At 42.8% G+C, this 16,700-nt stretch overlaps 1 long non-coding RNA gene across 1 annotated transcript in view; it reads left to right on the top strand.

Annotated features, from left to right (window-relative positions):
- Window positions 1-16,700, top strand: part of LOC310708054 — a 233,158-nt gene that overhangs the window by 98,508 nt on the left and 117,950 nt on the right. The window lies entirely within an intron of this gene.

Genomic DNA, 16,700 nt, shown 5'->3' with positions numbered 1-16,700 from the left:
CCAATCAACTGATTGACGTAAACAGTGAGTCTAGCAATGTGCGTCTGCAGGAGTGGCTTGTATCTAAACTGTCCTTACAAATGGGCATTTGACCTCTGCAGACCCTTCTCCCTGACACTAGTTTTCTTTGTGAAGAACATTTCTGTTGTGTGAGCTGCCACCTTCAAGCTGAAATGGTAGAGCCTAGGCACAGAATTTTCACCTTAGTAAAATGCTGTACTCAGGGAACAGGAGGTGAAAAGTGAGCTGGTGAGAAAGGGATGGACTAACTTAGGGGAGTAGAGCCAGGGGCCAAGCCTCCTCTGATCAGCACACAGCTTTTTGCAATCATCTTTATTACAGACCAGAGGTCAGATATGAATACTGTTACTTTCTTATAATACTAAACAGTTTGCCTGGGTTTCCCCTCACAATTTTCATCATAATAGGCAGAATTTCTAAGCAAAGAGAGACTACAATTTTCTGTAATTTTGTTCCCGGCCTATCATTATGAGGCTAGTTGGTATTCACAGATATTATTATGAATTTAGTAACAATTTAATGCAAATTTAATAGCATCTTCTCACAATGGGCCCTTTGCCATCATACACTTAAAGGCAATCAAAGTCAGAGCGGCAGCTAGACTGATAACTCGAGGTTCATTGATTGTATGTGTGTGTGTGTGTGTGTGTGTGTGTGTGCACAACTGGCAGCATACTTTCTGAGTATCCACTGAGATTCAAGCCAGAATCCCAGCATAGCTCAGAGGAGTTACGGTTATACCTCTTCTCCAAACAGCCATTTTGTTATGTGCACAGTAGCGTCAGTATGTATAGCAACAAATCCTAAGTTCACTGGTATTTCTCAGCACTTTTTTCTAAATAAGCTGCAAGAGCTATTACTATTTTTTAAAGTATAAAATGAATGTGATTTTGTTTGACAATTTTTTTTTGCTATTTCTTGAGTGCTAGACTGAAAATGTGACAGGCAAAACTGGAAAGAGAAATTCTACTACTACTACTACAGTGGTACCTCGGGTTAAGAACTTAATTCGTTCTGGAGGTTCATACTTAACCTGAATCTGTTCTTAACCTGAGGTACCACTTTAGCTAATGGGGCCTCCCGCCGCCACCGCACAATTTCTGTTCTCATCCTGAAGCAAAGTTCTTAACCCGAGGTACTATTTCTGGGTTAGTGGAGTTTGCAACCTGAAGCGTCTGTAACCTGAAGCGTCTGTAACCTGAAGTGTCTGTAACCCAAGGTACCACTGTACTAATGATTCTATCCCACCTTTCCTCCAAGGAGCCCAAAGTGGCATATGTGGTTCTCCCCCTTTCCATTTTACACTCACCACAACTCTGTGTGGTAGGTTAGGTTGAGAGATGGTGACTGGACCAAGGTCACCCAGTGCAATGTAAACCCTTAACAGTCAGAGGCAGCAATGCTTCTGAACATCAGTTTCTGGAACCCACATGCTCTTATGCTCAGGTCTTGGTTGGGAGTTTCCCACAGGCATCTGGGAGGGCACTGTGAGAATAGGATGCTGGACTACCTGGGCCATGGGCCTGATCCAGCAGGCTCTTCTAATGTTCAGAAAGCCCCCTTTACTCAGCGTTGCTGTGAACAGACTTGCCACACAATGGATCACTGCTGCAAGGGAGGCAGTGAGATGTCAAAAGAATAACTAGTTTCATCATGGTGTATGTAAATAGCTACTATTTTGGGGGGATGATAACTAATATTGCAAAGTGCATAATGGAATGCAATGGGTAATGGGAGGGGAAATTAGAACCTGTTGTTTTCTGTTGTTCTGTCTTAATGCACAATGCGGGGACATTTGTTGATGCTGTTTTGCATCTGATCTATCAGGACAGTGGTTACAGTGGGAACCAAAGTCAGCGTCCGCAATGCTTAATATTGGGGTAGGGGCTCAACAGCTATGGAGGGAAACAGCTTCGTAAGGCAGCGTGCGAAATCCGTGCAGTATTGCACCAGGAAGAGGCGTAATGCTGCAATAAACCAAAAGACCTTGAGAGACAGGAGCCAAATTAACTTAAAAAACCAAACAAAACACCAGCACATCCCCCACCTCGCTCCAGCACTTCTCCTGTTATCTCTTCCATGGGATATTGATATTGGCAGCCACATTGGTATCAGTTGAGAGAGAATTGATGAAACATCTTCTGGAAGAAAAACTAATTTGCCTACATGCAAGACCAGCATGTTGCGCTGCCCTTGGAGGCAAAATAAAGTATCAACCTTTACACCATGGAGCTATTTTTGTCCTGATTTGAAGAGTGCTTATTGTGCATGATACATTTCACGGTTTGAAAAGGTGGTGTCAGCAGAAAGATGCTCACCTTAGTACTTCCCATTTGAAATATGGGAAGTCTGTAAGAACGATGCTCCTGCAGACGCCTTATTCAGGTTGTGTGGGGAGGAGGGCGTAGTCATCATTTGGTGAACATGGCTCAATAATAGCACATTGCTTTACCAGTCACCCTCCAGTCCTTGCTTACCCCAGATAAAGAAATGAATCTCTAGGACCCAATTAGATGTCTAGGAAGGGGCCTTACTGTTAGCACCACGATATTTCTGAGAGCATTGTCTCCTAAGAGTATAAATCTGGTTTTAGAATAATATCAGCGTTGAGCCTTGAAACTTGGGAAATGCTGAGACTGTTAAAGATCAATGTGTTTGCAAAGACATGGGGGAATAGAGTTTAAAATAGTTTGGAAGACAGCCAGCAGCCAAAATGTAATCCCTCCTTTCTGGCACCATAAGCCAGAAAAACTGAGCATGCTGTGTTCAAGGAAATGCTTGTCCCTAAGTTAAAGAGATACAGAGATGGGTGCAAGATATATATATTTTTTAAAAAAAGGTTTCGTGAACTAATTAGAGGTTATGGGAAGGCTGATCTGGCTGTGGAGCTGCAGTTAAGGCAGGATTCACCTGGAAATTATCGCTTAAAGGCTAAAAGTCTAAAAATGGTGCACTCTGCTGCAGAAGGGGGGGGGCGCGCTACACTAGCTTCCTGGCAGTTAGGTCACTGTTGCTTACTGAGAGGTCAAGGGGAGAGGAAGCGGGGAAGTTGGTGCAGTGCAAATGCTCCGGTGGAGCCAAACTGGCACTCCTGCTATTGCATTAGCATCATGGCAATCTCACTGCCACCTTGCCCTCCCTGGTAAGCAACAATGACCCACCTTCCAAAAAGCTAGTATAGCGGCTCCACCTTGAGTCTTTAACTGAGAAGGCAAAATACCAGTTGCTTCCAGGTTTAATCTAACATCGGAGTACCATAGCCCCATAACTTCCATAGGGGTTACATTTTGGGGATTGCACCTAAAGCCAAATCATGTATTGTCAAAACCCATTGGGTTCAGTGGTGGGTAGGATTACCAAAGTCATTTTTCCAGGAACCCCATTTCTGTCCCCTTTTAAATTTTTTTTTAAAATTGCCCATACATGTAAAGCTGAATGTGCACAAACTGCGGGCTTAGTTTGCAACCTAGTATAGAAATATACTTTAAGAAAAGGAAAGGAAAGAAGAGCAAAAGGATATCTGTACAGGACAACACTAATCATGTCTACTCATAATCAAGTCCGTGCTCATGGTTATCTTGCTGAGGAAGTGCTGCTTAGGAGGCACAGAAAGTGATATAGCAAATCATACCTGGTAATTACTATAAGGGCTATTTCTTCTCCTTAGAGACACATCTGGTTTATTTATTTACTGGTTTGCTCAATTGGTCAATTTGAACAATTTCTATGTAGAGCTTTCAAGGCGTCTTACAAAACCAATATGAAATACAAACATTGCATATAATAACAACATGTTAAAAATAATACATGGAAAAGCGAAGGGGAATGAAATTAGCCTTGCGCCCCAAAGGTAGCAATGTTGGTGCCAGGTGGGTCTTGCTAGGGAAGGGAATTCCACTTACAGGGTGTCACCACCGAGGGTGTTCAGCCCAGCAGTTTTTGTAAGTTTCAGGAAGGGTGTGTGTGTGTGTGTGTGTGTGTGTGTGTGTGTGAAAATTCAATTAATCTTTAGAAGTCAGCAGAGTCTAAGGATTTGTGACATGGTGGGTTGTGTTAGGCTTAAATATGAAGTAGCCAAAGATCTGGGATGCGGGTGGCGCTGTGGGTAAAACCTCAGCGCCTAGGACTTGCTGATTGCATGGTCGGCGGTTCAAATCCCCGCGGCGGGGTGCGCTCCCGTTGCTCGGTCCCAGCGCCTGCCAACCTAGCAGTTCGAAAGCACCCCTGGGTGCAAGTAGATAAATAGGGACCGCTTACTAGCGGGAAGGTAAATGGCATTTCCGTGTGCGGCTCTGGCTCGCCAGAGTAGCTTCGTCACGCTGGCCACGTGACCCGGAAGTGTCTGCGGACAGCGCTGGCTCCCAGCCTCAAGAGTGAGATGAGCGCACAACCCTAGAGTCTGTCAAGACTGGCCCGTATGGGCAGGGGTACCTTTACCTTTACCTTAGCCAAAGATCTTCTTTCCTTCCATCTTTTCTCAAGGTTTCTCTTACAGCCTTGGCAATTCTCAGCTCCCCAGTGGGGGAGGCAGTATCCTCCAGGGATTGTACTGTACAATGATGGACTTTCATTCCCAATGGAATGAGAGATGGTGCTCTCATGGTCTTGTGCCAACAGCTCAAATTATTTCAGTATCCCTCTGAGCAATTTAGGCTTTGAAAGAAGCAGCAGCCATGTCATCTGGAGATTCCCTAGGGAATCCCTGGGGTGAGTCCACCAAGAACCCTTCTAGTTCTATCCATTTCTGGGGGCAGACACTTAAATAGATTTACCACCTCTGCAGGGAAAGAAGCCAACATAAGCCCAAACCTTACTATGACAACAGTGGTAAACAACAGTGCTGGACACGATTAATGACAACAAACAACAGTGCATATTCATATAGCCAAATCAGGAATGCCATGGATTCTTTTATCTGTGACAGCCTATTCAGAAAGAAAGAAAAATCTTATTAGGGAATTTTCCCTCATACCAGGGGGCTGATGTTAGGATAATTCACACAAAATGTCTCGGTGCAGGAATTAATGTACAGTCATACCTCATGTTACGTTTGCTTCATGTTACATTTTTTCAGGCTGTTTTGATGGAACCACTCATATGGGATTTTGTATATACATTTTCCCTTGGCTCTTTTTGCTGGCCCATGTAGGACCAACATGGATAGTTGGTCCCAGTGAACATTTGACATTTTCTCCCTCCCCCCCCCTTGTGGCTTTGATCTATAGGCTACCACTAAAACGAGGCTGCTTTTTAAGCTCCATTTTAAACTGTATTCTAACTTATATTTTAATCAACTGTTTGTTTGTTTATTTGTTTGTTTGTTTGTTTTAAAATGTTTTTATTGTATTTATATGCTGTGTTAGCCACCCTGAGCCTGGTCTTGGCCAGAGAGGGCGGGGTATAAATAAAAAATTATTATTATTATTAGTATACCAAAACAGAAACCTGCCATTAAAACAGCCCTGCATAGGGAAGTTTTTAAAAGTTTAATGCTTTATTAGGTTTTAATATATGTTGGAGGCAGCCCAGAGTGGCTGGGGCAACCCAGTCAAATGGGTGGGGTGTGTGTGTGTGTGTGTGTGTATATATATATATATATATATATATATATATATATATAAACATCACCATCCATCATTATCAAATAAGACTTCCCTATTTTAATCGGAGAAATGTTGGAGGGTATGAATAAGTCCATTGACTGTCACTGTCTATATCTGGTCTGAATTGCCAAAGATTTGAAACATTATCCTGGAAAGTTCCAGCTAAATTTATACTAGCACTTTTCTTCAGCCTGTGGTTCTCCTTGGGATATTTTGTAGAAATCACTGTCAGGGTGTGGACTCCCCAAAGATGTTTAGCAGTCCTGGCAGAATTGTTGTTGACTGATGTAAAATGAATCCTGCCAACAAACACTGAATAGTTTACATTTGTCAAAGTCAATTCCTCCTGCTTCTTTTCTTGGTTGGATGAGAACAGAGCAGTGTTTACACTAGCAGCAATGAACAGCTAGGCCATTTGTAAGTGCATATGATTTATGGGATATGCTAAAATATGCTCCCCTCGCTCTTTGTTGAAAGGGCCTCTTGTGGATTTGTATAGCTACACAATGCATGTGAATACTAAGAGTTAGCGCTCTTAGCCCTCGCAGCCTTGTCCTATTGTTAAGTTATCTCAGGTTTGGTTTGGTTTTTTCCTAAAAAAAATATTTCAATTGGTGAATACTGGGCATTAAATGGGATCCCAAGAACTTTCCTCTTTGACACTAATAGAGAACCAGGGCCCAGAAAGTACTCCAGTGCTGTCTTTGGCAACCTAGTGCTCTCATACCTAAGAAGAGCCTCCTAGATCAGGCAAATGGCTCACCTAGTCTAGCACCCTGTTCTCACAGTGGCCAGATACAAGCCTGTGGGAAACCTGGAAAGAGAACATGGGCGCAATGGCACTCTTCCCACCTTCAGTTTCCAGCATCTGGTATTCAGAGGCATCCTGTCTTTGACAATGAGGATGGCTCATGGTCCTTGTGGCTGGTAGATGCTGATAGGCTTCTTCTCCATGAAATCATCCAGAGTGGTGGTCATCACAGCCTCCAGTGGGAGTGCGTTCCACAGAGCTGCATGAAGAAGCACTTTTATCTGTTTGAATCTTCCAACATTCAGCTTCTCTGGATGTCCATGAGCTCTAATGTTATGAGAGAGTGAGAGAAACCTTTCTCCATCCACTCTCCAAATGTCTTGCACAATTCTATAAACTTCTGTTGTGTCACCTACTACTCCCCTTTCCTCTAAACAAAAAGGTCCCAAATGCCACAATGTTTTCTCTTCAGGAATTTGCTCCATTCCATTCCCTTGATATTTTTGGTGGCCCTTTTCTGAATGCTTTTCAAACTCTATAATATCCCTTTTGAGGTGAGATAACCAAAACTGTACACATTATTCCAATTGCGGTAGCACCATAGATTTGTATAATGGCACTATGTTATCAGCAGTTTTCTTTTCAGTTCCTTTTTTTCTTTTTTTGTTCTGACATGCATCACCTTACATTTGTTTACATTGAATTGCATTTGCCACTTTACTGCCCGTTCACTCAGTTTGGATTGGTCCTTTTGGAGCTCTTCACGATCTTCAGCCCAAACTTTTTAGTATCATCAGAAATCTAGGCCGGAGCTGTAAGTGCTTTGGACTATGATTCCCAAAAGCCTCAGCTTGCATAGCTGTAGAATAATCAAGGATGCAGGAACATGTCACAGCTCCAAAATACCTTGTTGCTCAAGCAAAGCAAAGCTGGCAAGGAAAGACCTTTATATTCCTTCCTGCAGTGGCAGAAACTGGAGTCTCAAATTTCAGCAGTGCCCTGTGCAATGGCAAAATCTGGCACCCTTCCTTCTATCACAATACATTGTAAATAATGGTTGTGGCATCCCTGGTAGTGCCACCAATGCTCTGCACCCAGTGCAACAGAACCGCTTATACTCCCCTAAATCCGCCTCTGCTTCCTGTCTAGAATGAGGACCCCATAGTCAGCCCGGGGTGCAGACTAGGTTGAGAAGGTTCTTCTCTGGCTCCTGTAGTTCAGCAATTCACCACACAGGGCAGCCGCGTGTACATTACAGCAGCTACTTACATTGTGTTAAGGCTGCTGAAAATTTTCAAGGTCAAATCTTCTAGCTTAGGACATATCCTCTCTGCAGTACATAGACCTGTCCATTTCAACAGGGCTTTCGATTCCAGATTCTCCAGAGCTATTGTACTTATATCCACTGATCTAAAAGTTGCTGTACGTCTTTGTGCTACACCTTCAGAGTTTCTTCCACAAACAACTGCCCTTCTTACCCCCCCCCTCCCAAGAATGTTATTCTAACAAAACTTACAGGTAACCTTCAGATTAATCATTTAACATTTTAACTGTGATTATAACAGAGAGAGCTGTGAAATTGATCTTCTGACCGGCAGAGATTGTGCCTTGCATAATATGTGCTAAATTAGGGAAACCGACTGTAATGTTTAGGAGCAAATCTGGTGCAATGGAAGCCCTTCTTGCAGGTTCTATGAGTTCCCGGGAGCAAATCCCTTCTCCCTTCCCAGTCTCTACTTATGGAAGCCAGATTGAGGAAGATGCAAATCTCATTAAGGTGCACTTCATAGCATGTGGCGTAAGGTTTGGAGCGACGCTTCTCTAAATATATGTATACCTCCACAGTTTGATTATAACACTCAGTGAAAAAGTCCTATAAGCTCAATCATAATAAAATGGAAAGCATGGGAAGTTTAATAAGATGTGATATTTTTCTAATCAGGCCAATTTTTATCACTCTCCCTGGTGCCAGGATGGTGCCTGCTGTGTATTGGCAAAGCACCTATCATGTTGTGGGTGATGTTGGAAATAATAAATAGCAGTAATTGCCTAAAGCAATCCAACACTGCTGCCTCGAAGGCTCCAATGAATTAACTGCATGGCAATGCAGAAATGATTACCGGAACATCTATGCATCACTGCGTTGCAACGATCCATGTTTGTAGAATGTAATTGTGCTGCGGCACATCAGGAGAATTGTGGTCAGGATTAAATTACCCGGGAGAGAATGTAAATACTCAGTCTTCTATTATTCTGCATTTCATGCTATATAAACAGACAGTGATAGGGAAACCAAACACAAACAAAAGTAATTCATACAAGACAATTTGCCAGGAGGAGACCATTTCCATTTCACTTCATGAGATCTATGCTGGAGGTTTTGATTAGCAAAAATAAGCTGTTCCAAAGAAAACCCAGCCCCATTCCCTGACAACAACCCTTGGTGGGTTCTGAAAACAGAACAAAGATTTATTCTATTTATTTACTTGTTGACTCAGTTGGATTTATAAAGCTAATAAAAAGCACCCGGTTTGGTTCTGTAGCAAAATATTTATACTGACAGATAACGACTCAGCCACACAGCCAAGTCTCTCTCAAAATTTAGTACAGGATAGTGGTAAGGGAATTCTCAGGCTTGAAAAGAGCTCCTTCACTCAGTTTTCAGCAAGAAGACGATGGGAAACAAACTGGAGCAAGCTTTTCTAGTTCAAAACAAACCAGGAAATAATTTTTGAGAACAATGGGGGGAGAAGACTGAGGTAACTACTGACCGGTGAGCTTGACATTGGTACCATGAAAGGTCCTAGAATAGATAATTAAACAGGCATTCTGTGAGCACTTAGAAAAGAATGCTGTGATTACTAAGACCCATAATGGGTTTCTCAAAAATAAGTCATACCAAATGAATCAAATGATTGATCAGGGGAATTCTGTGGATGTAGTGTATCTTGATTTCAGGAGGGCTTTTGACAAAGTCCCCCATGATATTCTTGCAGAGAAGCTGGTAAAATGTGGACTAGATGATGTAATTGTTGGTGGATATGTAGCTGGTTGACTGTCAAAACTCAAATAGTGCTCACCAATGGTTCCTTGTCATCCTGGGGGGAAATGGCCAAATGAGGTGCCACAAGGTTCTGTCCTGGACCCATTGTATGAACCCCATGGCACTCACATGTGTCTTCCCTTGGGCCCAAGAAATTAGTGCCTCTCAGGTTATCCCACCAATCGAACAGTGCAGGGAATGCAGCAGATTGGAGACCACATAGTAAAAGTGGAACATCTGTCCTCAGGTCAGAGGTTTGACCCTTGGAGAGTTAGTACCTCTCCAACAAAGGGGATAGAGCCAAGGAGAGGTGTACTGGAGGCAGAGGCTTAAAAGGCCTCCACTCACCTCCAGACTTCATTGTAGTTGCTCCCTGAGAGCTCTCCTTGGTGCTGCAAGAACTGCATTACCTTACCCTACGGGTGGGCAAACTAAGGCCCGGGGGCCGGATCCGGCCCAATCGCCTTCTAAATCTGGCCCGCGGATAGTCCGGGATTCAGTGTGTTTTCACCTGAGTAGAATGTGTCATTTTATTTAAGTTGCATCTCTGGGTTATTTGTGGGGCATAGGAATTCATTCATATTTTTTTTTTTCAAAATATAGTCCGGCCTAAGGGACAGTGGATGAAAAAGTTTGCTGACCCCTGCCTTACCCTCTCTGTGGACTTACTAAATGGGACCTGAACAGGACACCCACGTCCCATCCACAACTGTGCTGTGTTCTGGCCATTTTAATAAATGATAAAATATAATTCTGCTGGCATGTGTATTCATTAGCAAAATGGCTCTGTCGGCGGATTCTGCGGACATATTTGTGTTGGAGACAGAGACAGCATGTCTGATTTTCTGCTTGTGAGGCTCCTGCTGAATCCTAAAGTCCCTCAGGTGGCATAACTCCATAATAGGGTTGCATCCTAAGACCGAGGTGTGCCCTGTCAGTGCAAGCATTTACATTTGCGCAGTAGAACTCCCCTCTCCCTTCCCATGCGCAGCCTGCACACTCCCAAATCTGCTGTGGAGAATTGTGTGAATTCCTAGAACAAATTTAGTGTGTGTGAGGGGAGGAGGAGGGAAGTTCCATTGTGCATAGATTCTTGTGATGATGGGACATGATTGTTGGATACCGCCCCTAATTTTATTTTTCCTCCTCTCGTGTTTAATAGCTTCTTTGGCATTTGTTGTGGCTAAGCAGTAGGACAGATCATGTATATGATAGATTCTTTGTTGCTATTTTGATGGTTATCCTCATCCTCATCCTCATTTCATTTTTGAAAGCTGCTTTATAAGTGTCCGGGAATTCCAAAGATATTTGAGCTTAACAAATATAACTTAGTTTTGCTTGTGTGTGAAATTGCATAGAAATGTGTGTGAATTAATTAAAAATGATCGCTAAGTACTTGCAGTTTTATATAATTTTATTAGCATTTTCAGAAGGTAAAATTAAAATTCTTTGGTTTTCCAGAAGCAGCTTATGTGCTTCTTCATCAAACGGAGACAAGTTAAATCTTGTCTAGCCACAAAAATAATAGCAGATGTGAATTCCTCACACCCCCAAAAAATATTTTTAAGACCCTTCCCTGAAGAAATTTGCAAAAGTTAAGTTTCACCCCGCAAAATGACACACACTGTTATTTGCAACCTATATTCCAAAGTTGTTGCCGTTATTTGCATTTGTTATCAAGTTATAAAAAAAGTTTTTGGAATGGCATTCCACCCAGCTTTCTGTTTCCAATGCTCTTGCACTATCTCCATAGCTCAGTGTCACCTTGTCTTGTAGCAAAATAACATTCTTAGATTGTAACATGTGATATTCTTAACAGTAGCTGGAAAGCAGACTTGAAGCTGTTTTCTGTTTAAAGATTATTATTTGTCTGTGGCACCGCGAGACTCTTTAAGAACTCCCTTAAAAACCACACTACTTAAATAATTCATTTCTGCTGAAACTATACACTGCTATCCTTAATTCCAAAACTCTTGCAGTGGTGTATTTAAAAGACTGGAATGCAATTCCAGGCCGCTTCTTGTATCCTGGTCCCTCAGTAAACCTCACGAACAAACAAGGAATGAGAGAATTTCATTGTGGGAAAGAATGTGAATGAGAGTTATTTCATTTTATACTTGCTTTGGGGAGACCAGACAAGGCGTCTTTACATTTGGAGACATGTCTGCCTTTGCTCAGCAATAAATAGGTTGGTATTTGACCCTGTTATCCCCCCTCTTCTCGAGGTCAGGGGTCAACAGCACCGTGCTGCTCAACCCTGTGAATAGAGGAGCTATAATTGCTGAAGGGTTGTTTTGGTGGCTAGTCACATGGAAGTAACAGCAGGGAATGTTTCGCCTTCCTTTCATACTTAGCATATTTAAATGCCTACGGCTGGTTGGTGATGAACTACCCGAACCAACCAACTTTCAGAGGAGCTGTAAAGAATTTATGAGAAAACTTATGATCAGGGAGATGCCTGAGATGGAACCCAGATTCTAAGGGGTTTTGATTCATAGCCTGAAGATATTAATGCTGTATGGTAGTTTCAGTTGCTCCATTTGTATCTTACTGATATATTACCCTGTGTTAGAATTTGGGATGTAAGGAGGCAGCAGTTTCTGTTCTGTCCTTTGTTTGCCACAATCAGTGCAGTTTCCAATCTGCTGCAGTTCAGCTTCTGCTAAAACCTTTGCTAGTGGTTTTGCTATCTGCTATGGCCAAAGGTAACGAAATTCATTAAGTAATCATTTTCACTACATCTCAATAGAAGGGAAACAACAAAAAATGCAGAAAAATAATGTAATTGTTTACATGTTTGTGGACTCAGAAGTGGTAATAGTGTGATTTCTGATCCTGACCTCTGATGAACATGCAAATTGCAACAATTTCTGATCTCGTTTCCATTTCTGACAGAATTTTCCAGCATCCTTAGTTAGAATACCTCTTTTTGTAGTTGAGGTGCCAACATAATTTCAGGTCCCCAAAACAGGGTTATTTTGGCGAGGGGTGCAGCATGAATAATGCTTCATATAGCATTTTGTATCAATGGAGGCCTCCCACACATTTTAGAACCCTGATTTTCTGCAGATACAATGGGCTCCCCACCGCAGACATTCCACGAGTTGGAAGGCCATGAAAACAGCAACAGAGAGAAGGTAGAGCTACCACACTCACACCACTGCCCCTCACCACATGTTTAATTTAGCCCCATTTGGAACACCTGAGGGAGGGTGCTAAATTCCTTTGGGTTCTTCAAAAATCAAGGTTAAATTGTAAGCAATAACAAGTGATGTAATGTAACCAATAATGAGCGATCACATAGTGCAGCCTTTCTCAACCTGTGGGTCCCCAGATGTTGTTGAACTTACACTCCCATCACCCCTAGCTAGTAAGGCCAGAGCTCAGGGATGATGGGAGTTGTAGTCCAACAACATCTGGGGACCCACAGGTTGAGAACCGCTGGTGTTTCCTGCTTGGCAGGGGGTTGGACTCGATGGCCCTTGTGGTCTCTTCCAACTCTATGATTCTATGATTCTATGATTCTATGACATAGTGAGTGATCACAAGCAAAATGTGTGCATGCAAAACCACACCTTCTCAAATGTAAGGAAAACCAAAGGCCCATCTGGTCCAGCATCTTGTTCTCACAGTGGCTGCCCAGATGACTGTGGAAAACCTGCAAGCAGGATCCATGCACTAGAGCAGCACTCTCCCCTCCTGATGTTTCTAGCAACTGGTACTGAGAAGCTTACAATCTTTGACTGCAGAGGCATTAGCCATTGATAAAGCCCTGAAACATTTGTCCTCCACGAATCTGTCCGATTCTCTTGTCCAATTCACCCAGGTTGGTGACCACCAGTGTTTCCTATGGGAATGAGTTCCACAGTTCAGCTATGTGTTGTGTGAAGAAGCATTTTATTTTAACTATCCTGAATCTTCCAACATTTGGCTTCATGGGATGTTCACAAGTTCTTGCGTTATGAGAGAGTGAGGAAACCTTTTCTCTACCCGCTTTCTCTGTGCCATGTCAAACCTTTAGGTGATCGATCGATAATTCTGAAGGAATGGTAGGTGGATTATTATTTTTTAAAAAAGAACTTCACTGCTTATAGAACTAAAGATGGAACTGAAGGTGTCTTATGCACCTACCATTTAGGATTCTCAAGCCTCTGCATTTTCTGAAGGCGATGTAAGAGACATCATATTTTTTAGCACGTTTATACGAGTTAAAGCTAAGTAGAAGGTTATACACCTGTATTTTGTTTCATCTATTTCATATTTTATTTTCGACATACTGCTGTGTGTTCTCCTAATGACCTCCACAGCTGGTTGATTGACTCTCGTCCTCCTTTGCATTTTTTCCAAGGATAAAAGAGTAAGAGCCGGGGGTGGGAATGGGCATGCCGCAAACAGCATATGGCAGGAGACTTATATAATGATTAAGAAGGTTGTATGGAGGAAAACCACAAAGATGCCAATAGAAGGAGGCTTCAGGCAGATATAGGGACGTCTGGCTAGGAAGAGGGTCCAGGACTAATTCCCTGCACCGAAAGAAGCTTGTAGCTCAAGAGGCCAATTAAACAATATTGCCACAAAAAACCCACCCCGAATTCCATTGGCTTAAGCAAAAGAGAAATAAAGCTCAAACATTATTGACATGAAGACTCAGAGTCAGGAGACAAGAAAGAACTTTGCTCCTGGGCAAGTGGGACAAGACAGGTAATGCTCCATTCAGAATAAAAGCTGATGAAGTTCTGAAAGGCTGCAAATACATTTGCTGTGATTTGGCTCAGTTTTGAGTCTGAAATTCACCCAAAACTTCAAAGAGATTAGAATTTCTTTCTTTCTTTCTTCTTGTTTTTTTTAAAAGGATTCAGCAGCTGCACCTTCCAACCTTTTGAAGCCATGAGTAGAAAACAAAATTAACATCGGCAACACCAAAGAGAAATAATGATTCTTGTTCACCCAGGGTTCTAAAGTATCTGTGCAAAAAGTTCAAATACAGGGCAATTAATCAGCTTAGGCTGCAGTCCTGTTCACACCCAGTGACTTACTGTCAAGTAAGCAGGCATAGAATTGTACAGTGGTACCTCAGGTTACTGACGCTTCAGGTTACAGACTCTGCTAACCCAGAACCTCGGGTTAAGAACTTTGCTTCAGGATGAGAACAGAAATCACGCAGCGGCGGTGCGGCGGCAGCGGGAGGCCCCATTAGCTAAAGTGGTGCTTTAGGTTAAGAATAGTTTCAGGTTAAGAACGGACCTCCAGAACAAATTAAGTTCTTAACCTGAGGTACCACTGTACTCCCTGTGTGCGTGTATTTTAGCCCTCCATTTTGTTTAATTAAATATTTGGATACATTTACCCTAGTTTTTTACAGCAGTTTCAGCTCCACCTGAGTGCCCCATTGCCATTTAAGAATGACAGGCTTATGGTGCTTCCAGAATGGAGTCCTCTAGCACTATCAATGTATTTGAGGGAGACTATATTCTGATGGCTGCTGCGGAGTTGGTCCACAGTAGCATAAAGAAGGAAGAATCACTAGGCAGACACAGGAGGCTTACAAAAGGATGATGATGTTTAGTCATTGAACGTTACCAAAATAAAAGACTGATAGGGAATGATTTGCTGTTTAGACAATGGAAACTTAATTCAGTCCCACAAGTGTTAATGTGAATGCATGTTTTCCTTTATCTAAAAGAAAGAGAAACTGTAATCTGTCCATAGGATACAGGTCTAGATACTGATTTCTACAAGAGACATGAACTTGGCATAGATCTCACTGTGACACATGTAGTTTAAAAATAATTACTCTCCATGTATTACAAATACTTTGCTGGAAGGGAAACGGCTCCTGCCTCAGAACAAAAATAGTCTTTCATTCTTACAGAATTCATCTCTCTAACAAAAAGTGTTTTCTTTAATTAGCAAGCCACAGACACGCAGTGATTATAGAAGCCCAAAAGACAGTAAAAATTACTCTTAGTAGTTTGGCCAAACTGAGACAATTTAAACTCCAGCAATTAATAGTACTGAAAAGTGTGTACAAAGGAAAAAAAGAAACAATTTCACAGCCTACTGTAACTAAGTCCCCCACCCCCAAAAAACATTCATAATGTGAACAGAATTTTCTGCTCATTTAACTGAAACTTGGAGCTAGTTCACCCATGCATGTGCATTAATCGTTAGTTTAGAATTTACAGCTAAATGTATGAACTGGTTTCATTTGGGGGGGGGGGGGTATATGTTGTTTGAACTGATATGAAGGGAACTGAATGTTCATCTGTGACTTTGGATCTGGTGGCTTTGTCTTGCTGAAAGCTGACCAGTGGTGGTGGTGGTGAGATGGATTAATAGGATCTCCTCAGTTCACTCAAATGACTAACAATGCTACCGTTGTGGGGCCCGTTGTGGGGCCTGAGTGGTGTTGCCAATCTGGGTAGTTGTGGTATTTTTTTCCTCGTCAGATATACCTTCACGAAACCAGAATTTAATTACCCTCCTTAAATAAAGTTGTTAACCATTTAAACACATTTAGTGTCTTCATTACTGGTGTCAGGCAAGAAGGATTTCCTCTCATATCTGCTGCAGATGTGTGATAAACTGGTCAATCTGCATCTCATCACTCACCTGACCTCCAGTTGCTGTCATTTATCAGGAGGTATCAAGGGAGAGGCAACGTGGCTGTAAAGTTAGGGTGGTGCCAATACAGTGCATTGTCTCCAAGAGTGTGTCTGCACCACACTGCCCTCACCACTGCCTCGCCTCTTGCCATTAACCTTGTCAGGAGTGCGTGCAGGAGCCAGGCCCTGTGACCAGTAGGACTCTGCAGGACTGGGGCCTTCCTAAGTTTGTTCTGGAGAGGCAAGGCATGGCCGCACAGGTGAGGCTGATTGGTAATTCACAGCACCTGGTGGCAAGAGCCAGAAGGGATATAAGGTTAGCATTTCCCTTCGGCTCTTTGCCACAGCAACACATTCCCTGCCTTGCTGTATTTGGCTCCTTGCTTCTTGATCCTCGGACCCCTGACTTTGTGACTCCTTGCTCCTTGATCCTCGGACCCCTGACTTTGTGACTCCTTGCTTCTTGATTCTCGGACCCTTGGCTTCTTGACTCCTGGCACTCTGACCCTCGGACTCTTGGCTTCCTGACTCCTGGTTTCTGGACTCCCGTTCCTGCTCCCACCCCGCCATCTTGCCCCCCATCCCGACATCCCCAGCCAGGACTTAAGTCACTCGTGAACAAGACCATGATAGACCTCCTGGGAAGCAGCAGCAACTTGACAGACCACAGGTGAGGA

Source organism: Podarcis liolepis, assembly GCF_965112155.1.
Source record: "Podarcis liolepis genome assembly, chromosome: 5".
Taxonomy (NCBI): domain Eukaryota; kingdom Metazoa; phylum Chordata; class Lepidosauria; order Squamata; family Lacertidae; genus Podarcis; species Podarcis liolepis.
Note: the sequence above shows the minus strand (reverse complement) of the source record. Positions and strands in the feature narration are given on the sequence as shown.